The sequence below is a fragment of the Canis lupus genome, chromosome 11 (genome assembly GCF_003254725.2).
Source record: "Canis lupus dingo isolate Sandy chromosome 11, ASM325472v2, whole genome shotgun sequence".
In the NCBI taxonomy this organism is placed as follows: domain Eukaryota; kingdom Metazoa; phylum Chordata; class Mammalia; order Carnivora; family Canidae; genus Canis; species Canis lupus.
This window is the reverse complement of record NC_064253.1, coordinates 56336130-56342841: the sequence shown is the minus strand read 5'-3', so window position 1 is coordinate 56342841 and position 6712 is coordinate 56336130.

The following is a 6712-nucleotide window of genomic DNA, read 5'->3' as shown; positions in this document are numbered from 1 at the left end:
ATAGAAACTTCCCAAACTGAAATGTGAAGAAAAAGCAGGATGAAAAGAAAAAAAGATATGATAAATCTGAGGGACAAGTTCAAAAGATGTAATATCACATAGTTGGACTACTAGAAGGAAAAGAGAAAGAGAATGAAGCAGAAGAAATATTTGAAGTGATGATAGCTTTTTCCAAAATTAATGACAGACACCAAACCACAGATGCAGGAAGCTCAGAGAAAACCAAGCAAAATAAATGCCAAAAAATCCACACCTAGGTGTATCATATTCAAACTCAAAAAAAGAAAAGAAAAAGATACTGAAAAAATCTTGAAAGAAGCCACAGAGGGAAGAAAACATCTTACCTGTAGAAAGCTCTTCTGTGAAAGGGAGTATATGCAAAATGACTTCCAAAGGCAGAGGGCCTAAGACAGAAGAAAAAAAACCAAGTCCAGCTTTAGAAAAATGCCTCATTAAGGGGACTAACAACAGAAGCCTGTCTTGGGTGCCCATAAGAAGTATATCTCTGCAACTCCATCTCCCTTAAAACCTTGTATGGCCCTAGAGGCCTGGGAATACTGCTAGGGGATCACCTAAGGGGAGAATGTACAAGAATAGGTGTGTTGGGGTGCCTGGATGGCTCAGGCAGTTGAACATCTGACTGTTGATTTTGGCTCAGGTTGTGATCTCAGGGTCATGGGACTAAGCCATATGTTGGGCTTCATGCTCAATGCAGAGTCTGCTTGAGATTTTCTCTCTCTCTCTCTCTCCCTCTGCCCCTCTCTCCAATTGTTCTAAACAAATAAAATCTTAAAAAAAAAAAAAAAAAAAAAAAGAAGCACATGTGTGTGTCAAAGTCCTATCTCCAGGGGAGGTTAAGGACATTATGTCTGCAAGGTGTGCCTAAGGCTGTGGTTAAACAAAAAGAATGTTGAGGGGGAGTGGTTGTGCTCAAGAAGTTTTCAGGTCACAGGACAGGTATCATGAAGGATTTGTGCAAGATGGTATTAGTCTGGTTCATAGAAGGACTAAGGATAAGTTACATCAGAATTCTCATAAAAAACTATGTAAGCAAGAAGAGAATGGAGTGAAATATTTAAAGTGTCAGAAAGGGAAAAAAAATCCAATAAAACACAAACCTAGAATTTGATATTCAACAAAATTACCCTTTACAAGTGAAGGAAAAGTACTTTCTCAGACAAAAAGAGAGAGAGAGAGAGAGAATTCAGTTCCATTAGATCTGCTCTGCAAGAAATGTTAAAAGAATTTTTTCAGGGAGAAGGAAAATGATGTATATCATAAATCTGGATCTACATAAAGAAAAAAGGGTCCAGGAGAAGGAATAAGTGAAGTTAAAATAAAATCTTTCATTTTATTTAGCTAACTATTGAGCTAATAGCTCAAAGTAATAGTAACAATATTTTGAGTAAAATAAATGGTAGCAATATTTTAAAGGATAGGAGAGAGAAATTGGGAATACTCTTGTTGGAAGGTACTTGCACTATCCATAAAGTGGTATGATGTTATTTGAAGATATACTTAGGGGTGCCTGGCTGGCTCAGTCAGAAAAGCATGTGCCTCTTGATCTCGGGGTGGTGAGTTCAAGCCCCTTTTGGGGCCTTAGAGATTACCTTAGATTAGTTGTAAATATATATTATAAACTCTAGCACAATCACTAAAAAAAAAAAAGTTTAAAAATAAGTAGAAGTGATATCTTAGAGAAGGCAGAAAAAGGATATGAGAGAAATAAATGTAATAAATAGAAAATAGCTACAAACATGGTATGTATTAAACTAACTGTATCACTTTAATATGAATGCCCTGACTACACTATTTTTTTGGTCAGCGTGATTGTCAATGTGAACAAAAAACAAGACCCAACTATCTGTTTTCTACATAAAACCCATCTTAAAAGTAAAGACACAGAAAGGTTAAAAGTTAAGTGATGGAGAAAGATACATCATGCTAATACTATCCAAAGAAAGCAGGAGTAGCTATATTAATCTAGGACAAAACATTTCAGAACAGGGAAAATTAGCAGCAATAAAGAGGGAGCACGTTACATAAGGATAGAGGTTAATTTTCTGAGAAGACATAACAACCCTTAATGTGTGCACCTAACAACACAGTGTCAAAGTACATGAGGCAAAAACTGATAGACTGCAAGGAAAAAGTGCCTTGCAAATAGAATATGAGAGCAACATGAGTTAAGTTTATGAAAGTTGCCATTTCTTCCAGGCGCAGCAGGATTGTCATAGAAGAACTAAGAGAATTTAACAATAGGTCAAAGTGATTTCCAAGATACCAAATATTTCTAGATTCCTGTTGGAGAAGCTGCCGGAGCTCTCTTTTACAGGATTATAGAATCTGTCTTCAATCCTTTGACAACTGACACTCTCACCAGTAAACCTTTTAATCCTCCAACTAGTGAAATACATTTAAGGAATTGGAAATCAACAAAATTCACAAAGAGTCCCACCCTCCCTCTTCTCTGCCCAGCAAGCCCCCAAATACCATTGTCACAACCCTTAGGGGATTTTTTCCCTTCTGAAGACCTCGATGGCTTGCAGGGGCTTTTGAGTGGTATTTATATTTCCTCTAGCCAAAAACACACTAACTTTAATATTTCTTTGGCAGATTATAACCAAAGAAAGAAATATTGCTTCCCCCATGGAAATAAATTGACAGGTTCAGCAACTCATTTTGCTTGCATAAGTGAACACTTCAGAAGAGAAATGTTTAAAACCTGAGTGTATGTTTTTTTTTTTAATATGGAAAAAATTTCCTGAATCCCTGTACTTAAATGTTAAAAGACATGATTGCTAAGTTTAAGATTTTATTTATTTATTTATTTATTTATTTATTTATTTATTTATTTATTATTTTAAGGAGAGGAAGGGAAAGCTTTATACTTGAGGAAGGGGAAGGCCAGAGGGGTGGTGAGAGGGGGGTAGAGAATCTCAAGCAGAATCTCCATGGAGCGTGAGCCAGTGTGAGGCTGGACAGGGGCTCTATCTTACAACCCTGAGATCATGAGTCGAATGCTTAACTAACTGAGCCACTTAGGCACCCCCATGATTGCTAAGTTTAAATCTTTTTCCAACATCTGGTGTTTCCCATTCATTTATTCAGTCAGTCTATATGGCCAACAAGCCAGGTACTATGCTTAGTCCTGGTGATCAAAGGTTTAAAGATTCCATTCTTGTCTTCTAGGGGCTCATAGTCTGGAGGGAAAGACAGACATGTCAATAAATACAACACAATTGACAAGCACTATTATTAGCTATTCCTAAAAAGTGCTATAGGAAGAAGCACAGAGAACATGACTTCAGAATTTGGTCAATACATAAGAATGAACAACAAAGGGAGGAATGTGCATTCTGAACAGAAAGGACAAAGTAAAAGACACAAAGAGTGCAACAGAGGTATATTCAGGTTTCCGGAGGAGTGGGGTCAGATAAGCAGACAGAAGGTTGCCAAAGGGCAGGATGAGTAACTATCTCAGATGTATTTATCAAAATTCATGTTGATCATGTTCCTGTCTGTTTCAGATCTGGTCATGGCACTATTTAATTTTAAATCTGCGTCGTGGCCCCCTCCATCTAAGACACATATAACAGATTCACACACACCTACTGATTCCTTGTGGGGGCTTCCAAGGCCCTCCAAATTTTAATTTAAATTTCTAGCCACCTAGCCCACTATTTTCTGAAGCTCTCCCTTTCCTGTAATTCCCTAATATTCCATCTATTTTCTTGCTTCCGTGTCTTTGTGGAAGCTGTTCTTGCTTTGGAATGCTTTCTGCCTCTTTTCTGTTGATCAAAATTTTACTCCTCCCTGAAGATCCATCTCAAATCCTTTCTCTCCCCAAAATCTTTCCCTTATTTCCCCAGCCTGTGCTCCTACAGTACTTGCTTAAGTTTAATTTTGCTCTGCAGTAGAGTTGTTCACATGTCTCTCTTTCCAAGTAGAGCACAACGTACAGAGGGCAGGTGCCTTGTGTTATTTATTGTGTGCTAACAGCTGGTGGCCTGGAATGTAGCACTGGATAAATATTTGTTTTAGATGATGTTGTTTGTCTCATTGCCTTTGCAATCTCATTGTTTCTTTTTTTTTTTTCCCTCCAGTTTTACAACTGAGTTTCTCCAGTGTACCGTCTGAAGCTCAGTTTGTCAGTGAGGGTGAGATCAGAGGAATAAGAAGAAAACTACCTGACATGGGCGCCTGGGTGGCTCCATCAGTGGAGCATCCAACTCTTCACTTCAGCTCACGTGGTAATCTCAGTATTGTGAAATCAAGCCCTACATCTGGTTCCATGTTCAGCATGGAGTCTGCTTGTCCCTCTCCCTCCCCTCTACCACCCCATCCCTCAACACATCACACACTTGTGCATGAGCTATCTTTCTCTGTCTCAAATAAATAAAATCTTTTTAAAAAGAAAAAGAAGAAGAAAACAACCTGATGTATAGATTCCCAACCCTGATGGCACGACAAAGCCACATGGAAACCTTTAAAAAAATAGTTATCTGGGCTCCACCTTAAGAGATCCTGATTTAATTGTTCCTAAGTGGAAACCAAACATTTAATTCTAAAGTACAGTCAGTTTTGAGAGCCACAGACCTAAAGGGGTAGAAATAGTCACCAGGCCCTATATATGAATAGGAATAATTTCAAATTCACTTTCTTGAAAGGTGATGCTCTTGCCTAGGAAAACACAGCTAAAACAATGGAGGCCACACAGTCTGGGTAAAATGGGCCTTTTTCCAGGGAAATCTGCCACAAGGAGTCTGAGTTATGCTGTGGGAGGAATCACACATTGGGGATGATGCTGGCCTTCATGTTCCTACTCAGCATATCTAGAAAATCCCATTATGTTCCCTGTACCTCCCTCCCCTGCCATCTTTAAGAGGAAGTTATAGGAAGCTATGAAATGAACTGAAATCAAAACACCAAGCACCAAACCATTAAATGAGTCATGAGGGTCTCCAACATGGGTGTCTTGTCTGGCACTCAGTGGAATGGAGGAAAGAGCCAGACACCAAAGGACAGACCCCAGGTTGCACAACGCTAAGGTCACTATGCCCATTGTATTCCATGTGAAGAGTGTCTCTTGGAATTGTGTACTGGCACATCCTGGTACAGGGATTTTCCTGTGCTCAGACCAGGAGATTTCTGGTGATAGCCTTCATCTTGGTTCTGTTTCCCAGACATCTTCTATGTTAAAACTGTCATTTTGAGCCAACGTGAGAAATGAAGAGCCTCCTTGCCAAAATACCTTTCCTGGAGTCTTTTCCTACCTGATAAAGCCTTCATCAGAGATTCCTTTAACTGGCAGCTCTTGTCAACACATCCTTGATCTACCCTATGTGTCATACCTGCTGAACTCCAGCCAAAATTGGTCCCCAAATCATTCAGTACAGCAGAGTTTCAATTCCTTCTCAGCTTCCCCAGTCTTTCTCTTTTTCCTCATTAGTCAAAGTATCCACAGAGAAGGAAAGTGTGTATTTTATTTCTAGATTTTGGCTGTTTTTTGTTTTTGTTTTTGTTTTTGGTGGGGGGCAGGGAGGAGGGGAATCAAATTTAACAATCTAAAGGCAAGGGAGAGGTAAATTGAAGCAGTATTATCTGCTATAAAAAAGTATCCCAGCACCTGGCAAAGAGTAAGGATCTAAAATGTCAGTTTCCATTGTTCTTGGGGGATGGTAAAGTGAGTGTGGTGGTGATGATGGTTGGTAAAATCTACTGAACAGATTTTACTTTTTGCCTGAGTGTGGGCAGAGCAGCAGGGGCTTTAAGATAAGGAGACAATTACATTTTGTAAGTGAAGTGAGAATGAAAAAGAAACAGGAATTTAGCATGAGAAAGTGTTTGGTAAACTGTAATACACTATATATACAATGTATGGAGTTACTATTAAGTGTCACAGGAGATGTGCAAACAAAAATTCCCCCAGGGTCTGAAGGAGAGAAAGAGACCACATCCTATTGTGGAAATCAGGTGGAAATGGCATGTACATTAATGGCATGTATTAATAAGGAGGCACTTCTATAAGATTTGTTTCCTGCATTGTAGAGGAGGGACTGTGATCCCTACCCAGACCACAAAGCAAGCTGGTTGTGAGAACAGTTTAAAATTGTTGTGTCTGCACTTAGTAGGGCACTATACAAATCAAAGTGATATTAGTATAGTGTCTAATAATAAGAATATAATAAGTATATATATGATGATTATATATGATGTAGTAAGTGTATAGTAATATGGCTATTGTGGGTGATGGAAATATGATTATCATTATTATTGACTCTGAAGATGTTGGTCAGCTTTCAATAGGTAGAGCTGGCAGGGAAGGCTTTTCAAGAATGGAGATGAGGGCTGGAGAGATTTCCACCAACTTTTTGGCTGATTGTGAGTTCCTCTACATAATATCGTTGAGCCTCTATTGACACTTACTCTGTCACAAAAGCCTGTGACAATGTCAATAACACCAGTATTGAGTAAGATATACTGTCTGCCTTCAGGGAATTCACCTTGATTTGGTTTGGGGGTTGGCCTCAAAATATCAGATCTAAGAAGTTAGTAGTTAATTTATAGGTAATGGAGAGCTCCTGAACTTTTCAGAGCAGAGGAGTGACATGGTCTGAATTACATTTCAAGTACTCCTGAGAAATTATGTAATTCTACTTGTAACCAGCTCAGTTTACCACCAGGAAATATTTTAGGTTAACTGATGATT